The sequence below is a fragment of the Chiloscyllium punctatum genome, chromosome 1 (assembly GCF_047496795.1).
Source record: "Chiloscyllium punctatum isolate Juve2018m chromosome 1, sChiPun1.3, whole genome shotgun sequence".
NCBI lineage: Eukaryota > Metazoa > Chordata > Chondrichthyes > Orectolobiformes > Hemiscylliidae > Chiloscyllium > Chiloscyllium punctatum.
The window spans coordinates 125143247-125157915 of NC_092739.1; positions in this window are offsets into that span (position 1 = coordinate 125143247).

The window sequence follows — 14669 nt, forward strand, 5'->3', positions numbered from 1 at the left end:
TGGTGGCATTGTGTGGGCTGGGAAACAAGGAGTGGGATCCTGGTGGTGGCGTGGCGTGGGCTGGGAAACACTGAGTGGAATGGTGGTGGCAGCATGGCGTGGGCTGGGAAACATGGAGGGAACTTTGGTGGTGGCATGGTGGGCAGGGAAACACGGTGTGGGACTGTGGTGGTGGCATGGTGTGGGCTGTAAACATGGAGTGGGTTTGTGATGGTGGCAAAGAGTGGGTTGGGAAACACAAAGCGGGTTTGTGATGGTGGTAAAGCATGGGCTAAGAAACACGGATTGACTTTGGTGGTGGAATGATGGGAGGGGAAACACGAAGTGAGACTGTGGTGGTGGCATGGCATGGGCTGGGTAACACGGAGCAGGATTTGGGTGGTGGCATGCAGTAGGCTGGGAAACAGTGAGTGGGACTGTGGTGGTGGCATGGAGTGGGCTGGGAAACACGGAGCGGGGCTGTTTTGGTGGCATGGTGTGGGCTGGGAAACACGGAGCAGGATTTGGGTGGTGGGCATGGAGTGGGCTGGGAAACAGTGAGTGGGACTGTGGTAGTGGCATGGTGTGGGCTGGGAAACAGTGAGTGGGACTGTGGTGATGGCGGCATGGCAAGGACTGGGAACCACAGAGAAGACTCTGGTGGTGGCATTGTGGGTGGGGATTGAACAGAGATGAGCAACCTCTTCCAACTCCCAACAATGAAAGAAGTTGCAATAGCCAAATATTCCTCATTTCTTACGAACAACCAACTCCTTGATGGATAAGAGTCTTAAACCTCAGGAATACTTGAACTGTAACATTATTGGCTGCAGCCAGGTCAATGTACTTTGAATTGGATGACGCCAAAGTTCAAGACAATGTGCAGTGATTGTGGCAGGATCTGGCCTGCAGAGATGATTGCTCACTTACACCTATCTTGGAAGTGGGAGATTGAAATGAGTAATGATTTCACACATTTCTGGATGTTCATTCTATCTTTCAGCTTTTCAAGGGAACGCACTGTCACATAAGGCATGTTGACTCTCTGTCATGGTGTTTGGCCTGTCGATAATGATGCCATAATACGCTGACTCCCTTTGGTTCGACTCAGGAGATATTTGTTTGCTGACACCAACCTGTACAAACAATGATGGACATTGAATGGCATATTTACAAAATAATAGCTGAATGGCAACCAGGGTAAATATCTGGTGATCTTCAGCCACCTGGTACAGACTCTAACTTACAAGTTGGGAATTGGTTTCATCTAGTTTTGTGGGGAAGGTAAGGAGAATTGGACTTGACATATACAAAATGCAGAGCTGAAAATGTGTTGCTGGAAAAGCACAGCAGGTCAGGCAGCATCCAGGCAGTTTCTTGAAGAAGGGCTCATGCCCGAAACTTTGATTCTCCTGCTCCTTGGATGCTGCCTGACCTGCTGCGCTTTTCCAGCAACACATTTTCAGCTCTGATCTCCAGCATCTGCAGTCCTCACGTTCTCCTTATACAAAATGCAGGCTTGGACTTCAATGAGATGCAAATGCATGGAACAGGGTAGTCACCACTCAGGGACAAGAGTATGAAGTCATCATTTAAAACTTGAGGGGAAAATCACAAATTTTTTTCTCGGCTCGTGATTTTGATTTTTTTCATTCTCTCCGTATTTCCCAGCTTCCTCTCCATTTCTCATGGCACGTCATCTCTTTCTTCTGTTATCTCTTTCTTCACAAGAAAAGATGAGACAAAATACCAGTCTGGCAATGTTGCGGAACAAAGACTATAAAGTGAATAAGAAGTTTAAAGAAATTTGTATTAGTAAAGAAATAATATTGAAAATAATAAGGGACTGGTATGCATCCATACGTTATGAGAAAGATGCTGAAAAAGATATCGATGGATATATTTTGATCTCTGCAGAGGAATCATATCGAACTCAAAATGTTAAATCAGTTTTTCTCTCCACAGATGCTGCCAGATCTGCTGAGTTTCTCCAGCTTTTTTTTATATTTTAGATATCAAAAATAGTTAAAAAGAATCATGGATTTGTGAAACGGAGATCACATTGATCAAATACGTTAAGAGTTGTTCGATGATGTAATCTCCACGTTGGATGAATGAAAGCCATAATGTGTTTGTGAATTCAAAATAACATTTTGCTAGTTGCCAACCAGATAGATTGTTACTTAAAATTAAAGGTCCCTGAAGTGGAGGTGGTTGTTTACTATCTGGCACAATGGCAGTCTCCCCATCTCCCAGCCAGAAAATCTGAATTCAAGTCCATCCTACTCCAGAGATGTATCACAGCATATGGAGAAAGTGAAGAAGAAACTGCAGGAAGATGCCGCACAAAAGGACTTGAGGGCACTGCAGCTAGATTTTCTCATTCAACAGCTGCGAAAGATCCTATTTCACTATTTTGGAGAAGAGCAGAGGTGATACCCCTAACGTTCTGCCAATATGTATTGCTCAATCAACATGACAAAACAGATTATCTGAATATTATTACATTGCTGTGTGCAAATCCACTGCAGGGTTCCCTGCATTACACCAGTGATTCAACTTCAGAATAATATAATTGGTCATGGAGTAATTTGAAACCCTGGTGGTTATGTAATAGAATGCAAGTCTTGCATTCTCTCTAAGGAGACTGAGCTACATGAAATACTCACTAACTGCAGTACTTGGACTTAGTTTTCTTTATACTTCAATTCCTTAGTAATTAAGACTAATTTAGCATTTGCTTTCTGAACTGCTCCTTTACCTATTTCTTAACTTGCTGTGATTTCTAATGACACACAAGTCCTTCTGCATTCCAACATTGTTACACAAGGCAGTCAACACTATTCGTCACCGTGGCGTAGATTTGCTGTCACAATCCTCTTTTACCTTGGGATCTACAGGGCTTGTTTTACCTGGTGTGATGGAGGGAAACTAGTTGTTGAACAAATGGGGAAGAAGTTTTTGCCTTAAACACGATGCAGTTTACTTTTTTCTCTTTTTCTATGGCCCAGCCAGCACAGAGTTAGTTCCCTAAATTGAGGAGATTCTAAATCTCCTAGATATAATACCACCTCCCCCCAACATCTTTAGTGCTATTTCCTGGTTATGTCTTTATTTTTCTTTCTTTTGATTTTCAAACCCCCACACTACCGTCTAACTGCAGTAGTGCTAATATTTTCCCCAATGTTGTGCGTGTACAGGTGTGAGACAGAGTGATAGACAACAGGTGTACAAATCTTTATTCGATTTCCACCACCAGGAAGCAAGGAAACACTCGAGTGGCCAGTGACAAAAGAGAGCTTTAAACTGGTGCCTCCTAAGAATTTGGAATGTTAAACCAGAACCTTAGACCGCTCAGCCACCATGATGCAGTTTATTACTGCAGCAAAAACAAAATCAGAAATTGCTGGAAAACTCAGCAGGTCTGGCAGCAGAGTTAACGTTTCAGGTCAGGAGTGTCAGTTCTGAAGAAGGGTCACTGGACCCGAAACTTTAATTCTGTTTTCTGTCCACAGATGCTGACAGACTTGCTGAGTTTTTCCAGCAATTTATGTTTTTGTTTCTATGTTTTTGATTTTCAGCTTCAATTGTTCTTTTATTTTAATAGTTTATTGCATGTTAACAAATATGTGCAAGTTACACTCATGTGAAAAAACATTATTTTGGAGTCTATGAGGAGGGCCTGGAAGGCAGGTCTTACTCTTTTGAGATCATAAACTGTTCTCCTGCCAAGTTCATATAACATTATCCAAACACTCACTTATATTAAATATTATAGCCTGTGTAACAGTATCCACTTAGAATCATAGAATCATAGAGATTTAAAGCATGGAAACAGACCCTTCTGTCCAACTCATCCACGCTGACAAAATATCTTGAATTAATCTAGTCCCATTTGCCAATATTTGGTCCATATCCTTCAAAACCCTTCCTATTCATATACCCATCCTTTTAAATGTTGGAATTGTACCAGCCTCCACCACTTCCTCTGAAAGGTCATTCCAATGTGTACCACCCTCTGTATGAAAAGGTTGCCCCTCAATTCCCTTTAAAACTTTTCCTCTCTCACCTTAAACCCATGCCCTCTTGTTTTGGACTCCTCCACCCAGGGGAAAGGACCTTGACTATTCACCCTATCTATGCCCCTCATGATTTTATAAGCCTCTATAAGGCTTATAAAACTCTCAGCATCTGACACTCCTGGGAAAACAGCCCCAGCCTATTCAGCCTCTATGTATAGCTCAAACCCTCCAACCCTGGCAACATCCTTGTAAGTATTCCCTGAAGGAAGACCAAAATTGAATGCAGTATTTTGAGAAGACAGATTGAGCTTCAGTTTAATGCCCCATCTGAAAGATGACATCCTCAAGAGTGTAGAATTCCCATTTGGTTTTGCATTTGAGTGTCAGACCTGATTATTTTGCTTAAGTCTTAAAGGTGCAACTTGAACTCAGAACTCTGTGATGCAGAGATGAGAAGGCACCATTTGAGTCATGGTCATCACTTCTAAAGGAGAAGGCATACAGCCTTAAGACTTCAATAAAGGCAGTAGTACATTTCCTGAAATGAGGAGATTGATGAGGAAAGATTGAATAGATCAGGTGTAGGTTCACAAGGGTTTAGAAGAATGATCTTTATGTAACATACATCATTTTTAAAGAGCTTTGCAATGCACATACTGGAAGGCTCAATGCCCATTTGACAGGTGATAGGATTCTGCTATTAGAATTGAGATGAGGAAGCTTTCTTCTCAGGGTTGTCATTTCTTTAAATCCTATAGCCATGGAACTGTAGATATTCAATGATTACATTTACAAAGGGGGTTTATAGATTTTTGGATCATAAGAGAAACAAGGGATATTAAAATAGTATGAGAAAGTAGAGAGTGAGGCAAAAGATCAGCAACAGTCCTTTTGAAAGGCAGAACAGGCATGAAGGTCTGAATGACTGACCCTGACACCTCGACCTTATTTCCTTACATAGCTAGTTGAACAAAATTAAGAATATAAAATAGTATTTTAAAATGTTCTAAGCCAATTAATAATTTTGTTAAGTAATTGCAGTCAGTAATTGTACCACTGTACTGCTGCAGGAGTCAGTTATCCAAATTCACATTATTACAGGATATTGAGTGAGTTAACAGGATATCGAACATATAGCATTCTTAAGGGGCTTGACAGGGCAGAATGAGGAGGAATGTCTTCTCTCAACAGTAGTGAATCTATGGAATTCTTTATTGCAGACTGCTATCGAGGTTGGGTCATTAAGTATATTCAAGGCTGAACTAGATAGATTTTTATTCAGTAAGATTTTGGGAAAAGGCAGGAAGGTAGAGTTGAGGATTATCACATCAGCTACAGTTTCATTGAATGGTGGAGCAGACTTGATGAGCTGAAGGGCTGACATGTTATGGCCTTTTATGATCTTAAATGTGGATGAGTTAGGGATGACTGTTTTTCATACAATAGAAAAACATGTTTTCAAAATCAACTCCATTATCAATTTTTGTAGAGGTGCGAATTTATGTAAAGTGTCATATTTATTTGAACTGAGTGCTCTCAAAAGTCTGGACTGGTGCAAAAATCATCATTGTGGGAAGCAAGTAATTTATTATGCGTGATAGGCAGTTCAGTGATTAAAAATCTCTGCTTTCAACATTTTCCATAAAGTGATATAGAAGCTGTTTAATTATATTTTTATGATTTGCCTGCATTTGGGGGTAGCTGTCAAGCACAAACACATCACATTCATTCAAGAGCTTCATGGGGGTTAGCTTCTATTTGAAGAAAGTCTTTATGACCTGTACATGGAATATCTACAAATATATACATTCTGGCCAATGTATTTTATGTTGATGATAAAAACTTACTTGTTAAACCATCAAATCTACAGAATTATTTCAGAACCATCAATATTTGGTAGTAAAATCAAAACTTATAGAATTTATTTGGAGATGTTTATAACAGAGCAAATGAGTGAAAGGACTGGCTCACTCTTTGATCATTGATTTGGATTAAATATGAAATGTAAGAAAATGTAGATGAAGTGTTTTCTCTTAAAGCTCCTCCTCTATCTTTGTATCTTCCCATATGCTGCTGCCAATCTACAGTAATAGTAATTTGCTGCAAGTGAATTGCTTAAAAGACAAGCCTTTTACTGTGGCCATGTGTAGAATGACCATTTATTAATAATGTCAGAATTGGCCGTGCATCACAAATTCTACAAAGCACTAATTCAAACGTTAGTGTGAATCAATGTTAATCCCAAGTGTTTGCTACCTCAAAGGATTATGAAATCCACACTAAATTTGATAAATATCCCACTAATTCTGAATAAATTAAAGTTTAACCTGTTAAACTTGTATTTCTAGGTGTAAGAGGCTATTTGAGGTAGACTCAAGCAAGGAATTCATCCATGTCAGGAAATCAATGAGCCCCTATGTACCCAGTGCTTTTCTGGATTATGAATTGTTGTAAAAGCTTTCCTCTTTGTGACTACAGAAGTACTGAATAATATAAAAAAGAGTGCACCATCCTGTGTTTCATGTTGCAATATTATAATTCAGTAACAGTATAATTGCATAGAAGAAGGGTTTAGATGCCAAGTGCTAGCAAATGGGACTAGATTACATTGGGATATCTGGTCAGAATGGACAAGTTGGACCGAAAGGTCTTTTCCTGTGCTGTACATCTCTTTGACTCTATGACTATGACTCTAAGACAAGCAGAAGGCTGGAAGAGCACAGCAAGCCAGGCAGCATTGGGAGGTGGTGAAGTCCCCCTGTTTCGGGTATAACCCTTCTTCAGGAAAGGTATACCTGAAACGTTGACTTCTCCACCTCCTGCTGCTGACTGGCTTGCTCTGCTCTTCCAGCCTCCTCTTTGTCTGCTTGGATTTGAGCATCTGCATTTTTTTTTGTCTCTTACTATAATTCCCTGTGGATGCAGGGAATTTGAATTCATGGAAGAAATGGCCTATTAATATTATTGCTAGATTGTTACTCCAGAGATTCAGATATTGTTCTAGGGACCCAGGTAATGTTCCAGGGACCCGGATTCAATTCCAGCAGATAGTGGAATTCGAATTCAATAAAACAAAGTCTGGAATTAAGAGTCTATTGCTGATCATGAAACAATTGTTGAATGTTGGAAAAACCCTTCTAGTTAACTAATATCCTTTAAGGAAGGAAACCGCCATCCTTACCTGAATTGCCCTTCATGTTACTCCAGACCCACATTAATGTGGTTGACTCTTAACTGCACTCTAAGCAATTATGGATAATAAATACTGACCTAGACAGTGACACCCACATTCCATGAATAAAGTTTTAAAAAGTAAGAATGGAAGATGCTGGAGAAACTCAGCAGATTTTTCAGCACCTGTCCATAATTCGGTAGAAGACTCATACATGCCCAAATGTTAATCTTGTTATTTTCACCACAGATGCTACTATGTTTCTACAGTACTGTCTGTAGATAGTATATATGAAATAACATCTCAAATTCAATATTGTCTCAGAAGTTATTTCCAATTATGTCCCAACATTTTCTGACTCTAAAAGTCTTGTTTATGTATCATTATCTATCAAGACTTCCTCCCTTTTTCTCCTCAGTGTTGCCATATTGCATGTTCTTCCTCTGCCCTGCATCTGCACTCCTTCCAATTCAATATATCCATTCCAATCTACCTAATGATGTAGCAAGCATTCAACATGGCAAGTCTATCTCAGTTGAAAAATGTCCTGGCATTACTAGCTAATAACAAAGACCATGGACAGACATATCTACTCTGACCTTTCCCAAATAGATTGGGCCCTGGGATTCTTCACCTATTGATTACAGAGATGCCACCATTTCTTTCTTAAAATCCTCCTTAGCCATAGAAGATGGTCTGGAGTCCAGAAAGTTATACTAATTTGATTCATTGTTTGAAACAAAGTTGATTTATATAACAGACAACATGAAATTAAACTCAAACCTCATTAAAAGAACTATTAACTTTAATACAAATAAACACCAAGTGTCAGAATGAATGTGGTTTGGTTCAGGATGTGATTAACAGTGGCAGTAACAACAGAAGTAAAATCATTCCAGGGAACTGAGGCTAAATGTAAATTATTTCTGATGGTTAAGGAGGTGAGGAATAGATGTAAAGTTTGGGCTAGCCCTTTTAGAACTGCAATTATATAGGATAGATTATGCAGTCAAAGAAAAGGTAGCAAAGGAAATAGGATTAATTAAGGACAAAAAGGAGATTTAGAAGGAGGGAAGAGGTATAGCTGAAATGATAAATAAATACTTTGTCTTTATCTGAGAGGCTGATGTTGTCCAGGATGTGGTTACAGAGGAGGAAATTCGGTTAATGGAAGGCATTAAAATTGCTAAGGATAAGTTATTGGGACACTGGGAGCAGATGTGATGCATCCAAAGATGTGGAAGGAAGTTTGAATGAAAATTTCAGAGGCTTTGGCAGAAATCTGTCAATCATCCCTAAATTCGGGGGTGGTGCCGGAGGACTAGAGAATTGCAAACATTACACCCATTCAAAAAAATGTTGTGAAGATCAGTCCAACAATTACAGACCAGTCAGTGGTGGGAAAATGTCTGGAAACAATTATACAGAAGAGAATTAATAGTCACATAAAAAGAATGTGGATCGATTCAGAAGAGTTGGTGTGGATATGTTAAGGGAAATCATGTCCAGCTAACATTTTAGAGCTTTGGAAGAGATAACACAGAGGGTTAAACGTGGCAAGGCTTTTAAAATGGTTTACATGGATCTCCAAAGCACATTAAATACAGTGTCACACAACAAACTTGTGAGCAAAGTTATTTGTGAGCAAAGATTTTACAATGTAGAAACAAATCCTTTGGACCACCTTATCTGGCACACTGTCATTAAATGTTCATCTATTCTATTCACATTTTCTGACACTTGACTTGTAGCCTTATACACTACGTCATTTTAAGTGCTCATCCAAATTGTTCTTAAATGACGAGAGGGTTCCTGTTTCTATCATCCTTTTAGACAATGAGTTCCAGATACCCACAATGCTCTACATGCAAAAGCTTTCCTCAAATTCCCTTAAACCACCTTCCTCTTAACCTTAAATCCATGGCCCCTGGTTATTATCCTGTCAAGGAAGAGAACTTCTTCAAGGTGGGCATCCTCGGAAGAAGCTTCGCAGTTAGGTTTTCAGCAACTAGGAGAAAGTGAGGACTGCAGATGCTGGAAAGTCAGAGTCGAAAAGTGTGGCACTGGAAAAGCGCAGCAGACCAAGCAGTATTAGAGGAGCAGGCATTAGCCCTTCATCAGGATCGTTTCCTGCACCTCAGCTGCTGCCTAGCCTGCTATGCTTTTCCAGCAGCACACTTTTCAACTCTGACTTTCCAGCATCTATGGTCCTCACTTTCTCCTGTTATCCTCTCTACTAATGAGAGAAGATTCTCCCTAGCTGCCCTGTCTATAGCCCTCAGAATCTTGTACAGCTCAAGTAGATCCCCTTCAGCCTTCTCTGTTGTAAAGAAAACAACCTCAGCCCATCTAGCAGGTCTGGCAGCATTTGTGAAGAGAAAGCAGATTGATGTTTCGAGTCCAGTGATCTATCTTCAGAACTGGGCTCAAAGCATTAATTCTGCTTTCTCTCTATAACTCAGAACATTACCAGACCTCCTAAGCTTCTCCACCAATTTCTGTTTTTGTTTTAGATTTCCAGAATCCTCTTTTTTGTTTTAATTTCTATTATCCTAGCCTATCTAGTCTCTCTTCATAGCTAATCACTCCAGCCCAGGCAATAAGCTGGTGAATCTCTTTTGCAGTCTGTCTACTGTGCATCCTTCCTATAATGTAATGACCACAACAGCACACAGTACTCCAGCTCTGACCTAACTGAAGTTGTATACAGCTGAATCATAATATTCTTGCTTTTGTATTCAATACCTTGATTAACAAAGGCAAAGTTCCCATATGTTTTCGTAACCACCTACCTTCCTGTCCTGCTGCTTTCAAGCACCTATGAACATACATACTAACGTCTAGCTGATCCTGTATATTTTCAAGGTTCCTACATTCAATGACTATTCCCTTGCCTTATTAGCCCTCCCAAAATACATCATCTCACACTTTTCAGGATTAAGTTCAAATTTGTCACAGTTCAGCTCATTTGACCGGCCTATCTATATTGGCCTGTAGTCTAAGACTTTCCTCCCCTTACCATACCATCAATGTTTGTGTCTTTTGCAAACTTACTGATCATACCTGTAACATTCATGTCTAGATGATTAACAAACATAATAAATAGCAAGGGACCTTGTACTGAATCCAGTATTCCCCTACTGGACACAAGCTTCCAGGCATAAAAACATTCTTTAACTATTACCCTCTGCTTCCTATAACTAAGATAATTTTGGAGGTTATTTGTCAAATTGGCCTATAACCCATTGGCTCTTAGCTTTTAACCAGTCTGCTATGCAAATCTTGTCAAAAGTCTTACTGAGGTCCATGTAGACTACATCCTCATTACACACCTATTATTATAAAACATACTATTCTAAAAGGTGTGCAGGAATGGAGATTTGAAGTCATTAAAGACAGCAGGACGGGAGAAAGAAATGTTAATACATCAGATCTCATTTAGGCTTCATTAATAAGATAATAGAATACAAGAATAATGAGGTCATGATTAATTTATATAGAACACTGGTTAGATCACAGCTGGAATATTGCATACAGTTTTGGTTGCCACATTATAGGAAGAATACATTGGAGAGTGTGCAGACAAGGCTTATAAGAATAGTTCCTGTGATCACAAACTTTTTCTGCTTTTTACAAGAGTAAGAATCAGAGGGCACAGATCTATAGAGTTTTGTTAAAGAAGGGGGCTGGGAGGTAAGAAACAATAATTCATTCAGGAATTAAGTAGGGCCTGAATGTACTGCCTGGAAGTGTGGTGAAGGCCGGTTTAATTGAGATATTCAAGAGGACATTAGATGATTATTTAAATAGAATCATTGTCTAGGGTCACAAGGAAAAAAAAGGAGATTGGCACTACATCAAATTGTACATGGAGCTGACACAGACATGATGAGCCAGATAGCCTCCTTCTGCACCACTTCTGTGATTCTATGATTTAACGATTATTGTTCCTTGAAGGGTGGGAAATGCAGTTTAGATTTTCAAATCCAGGACAATATCAGCAAAATAAGAGAGCCAGAAACAGCATCCGAAGTGTCTCAGAGCCAAATTGAATGTCAAAGGTGTGAACTAATCAAAATGGAGAAACTATTTTCACCCATGGTCACAGGGACTCCAGCTTCTGTGAGACCTTGGCCTGCTGTTGGGTGACTGCCTCCAAGGAGATGCTGTGCTTGACACTCAACAGGAGCCTGCTCCAATGCTGAGACAGTCAGGACATAGTCCTTCCTGCATTCCTCATCAGCCTGATAATTATGAATTTTATGTTTCTTGCCATTGTCAGGAATATAGATGCTGCTGTTCCTGATTCGCCTCAAATAAGATTGCTCACAGGCGGGAATGCATTGGTCTCATTCCAAGTTTGATCCGATCGTCTAGGCTGTGTATGTGTGCGTGCGTGTGTGTGTTGTGTGTGTGTGTGCCTTGATCTGTAGACCCGAGTGAATAAATGATTATCTGTAAGTAAGAAATACCATTGGCGATGTAGTACTCCAACTCAATCACTTCTCTTCTCACTCTTTATTTCAACATCAAAATTATGTTTTTTCTCCATGTTCTGACTGCAAATAGCATATTGAGCAGATATTGGGTTCAATTGCAGCAAAAGTACTAACATGATTGGAATGTCAGCAAAGGAACACCAGCCTTGGTAGGAACACATAAAATGACCTCTTTGACATAATATCCACAATGAAATTTTCCTTGCTGCTGTTGAGACGCTACCATTCAGAAAACTTTCATTCAGTGGCATACTTTGAATTCATTTCTATAGAAAACATATTTTGCTGTAAGTGACTGAAACTTTAAATGGGTGAATCGCTGCAGCACCTGTTCAGGCAGCCTGAGTGAAACCTTTGTGTGAATGCAGATGTTTGTATTTAAAACAACCCTAATCTATATTATGTTTGTATTATTAAAGTGACAGAAACATATTTGTCTCAATTTTCTTGCTTATTTTGTTGTAAGGAGGAGCTTGGCTGTCAATCATTGTGATGGTGAACAAAGGCCCTGCGATTCTAAAGAAATCCTTGGTCATTAACTGCTTGAGTATTCGTATCTTAAAGAGATAAAAGTTACCTCAAAAGCTTTTGGTGGCTCCACAGGTAAAATGCATTGTTTGATTGGTTGAATTGGGCATACATTTTATGTCCTAATCTGAAACTTGTCAGTTTATCTTAACCAGGAGACAGAAGTTGATCTGAATACCCTAAAACTATGAAATGCAAATGCCAGTCATTCAAAGGAGGTTATTGCAAAGAAAGCATGTACTGAAATGATTGGGAATCTGCAATGATTTTCACAGTTGACCTTTCCACTGATGCTTACATGAAAGAAACCATTTGAATGAGCTCTATCCAAAAAGGGAGATAAAAATATAGAAACAAAAAACCAAAAGGACTACAAATGCTGGAAACCAGAAACAAAAACAGAAATTTCTGGAAAATCCCAGCAGGCATGGCAACATCTGTGGAGAGAAATCAGGTAACCTTTTGGGTCCAGTAACCCTTTCTCAGAACTGATGGTTGTAGGAAAATGTTGGTTTTTATGCAGCAGATAGAATGGAGTGAGGGGGTAAGGGATAAGTGGTAGGTGAACATAAAGCCCAAAGTGAGAGAAACACAGTTGGACAGACAAAGGAGTGGTCAGCTAAGGAGGATGAATGCCTATTAATGGTGACCATTAGTGGCTTATTAAGGGCAGTGTGTAAAGGCAGACCTTGTGATTACAACATCTGGTGGGCGTTGAGGTAAGCCCACAGAAGAAGCCCTAATAATTTTAACTCTGATTTCTTATTTAAACACACACCTAGCATAAAGTGTATAATATCGGTCTCCTGTGTTCCCTGGAACTTCCCTTGCTGTTGCACATAACTCTGAGCACAGTGTTTCCCAATGTCTGTGTGGCCATGCAGCTATATACTTAGAGGAAACATTCTGGCCACATATTTAAGGAAGGATTTCAATGCAGTGAAATCTGTTCAGATAAAATTAACTAGATTAATACCTGGACCATTCACGGAACACTTCTGGCTGAATATTGTTGCAAGTGCTTCAGCCTTATCTTTGGCATGTAGTGTTAAACCTCCTTCTTGAACTGCTGCTGTCCATTATGGCTAGCTATAAGTTAAGTTCCAGGATCTTGACACAGAAACAGTGAATGAATGGCAATATAGTTCTGAGTCCCTGGGAACATAGAACATAGAACAATACAGAGCAGAACAGGCTCTTCAGCCCTTGATGTTATGCCGACCTGTGAACTATTCTCAGCTCGTCCCCCTACACTATCCCCAAAATCATCCATGTGCTTATCTAAGGATCGTTTAAATCTCCCTAATGTGGCTGAGTTGACTACATTAGTAGGTAGGGCATTCCATGTCCTTACCATTCTCTGCGTAAAGAACCTGCCTCTAGCATCTGTCTTAAATCTATCGCCCCTCAACTTGTAGTTATGCCCCCTCGTATATGCTGACGTCATCATCCTAGGAAAAAGACTTTCACTGTCTACCCTATCATCTTGTATGTCTCTGTCAAATCCCCTGATCATCTTGTATGTGAAAGATTAGATTATATTACTTACAGTGTGGAAACAGGCCCTTCGGCCCAACAAGTCCACACCGCCCCGCCGAAGCGCAACCCACCCATACCCCTATATTTACCCCCTACCAGCACTACGGCAATTTTAGCATGGCCAATTTACCTGACCTGCACATCTTTTTGGACTGTGGGAGGAAACCGGAGCACCCGGAGGAAACCCACGCAGACATGGGGAGGACGTGCAAACTCCACACAGTCAGTCGCCTGAGGCAGGAATTGAACCTGGGTCTCTGGCGCTGTGAGGCAGCAGTGCTAACCACTGTGCCACCGTGCCGCCAACTAGTAGTAAAAAGAGATCAGTGGTAAAGAGAGATCAATCCCATTAGCAACAGAGCAATGGCCAGTCAGAAAACATGTAAGACCTATTTCAGTAATATACTCATTGAAATCGGAGCCATTGCTGTCACTGGACTGGGATGGGATTAATCTGGTCAGCAATCTGAAAGGAGCTTAGACAAGGATGGCTTGACCACCCAATCCTGTCTGCTTCTCAAGGAAACAAAGCATCTAAAGCACGGAGCGGACATTCACTCCTGTGTGTTTTATTGAACTGTGTGATGATTGAACTAACAGAAATCAAATGACGAAGAATATTTGCTTTGGCCTGCAAGATGGTGTATAGTGTTGAAGGAAGCATTTTGTTACTGGTGCTCTCATGCAACTGCAGCCATTTTCTTTCTATGTGGTAGAGGTCACAATTATGGAAGATGCAGTCAAAAGAGTCTTGGTGCATTGCTGCTGTGCATTTTGTGCGTGCTACATGATACATGTTGTGGTCACATCCCACACTCCCTCTAATTTCGCCCTTTGTTGCGTGGATCTATGAGATCTGTGTACAGCACTGTCAGGGGAAACCAGAATGAATGTGCTGGCATTCACTGATCAGTGTGTATGAATCATTGG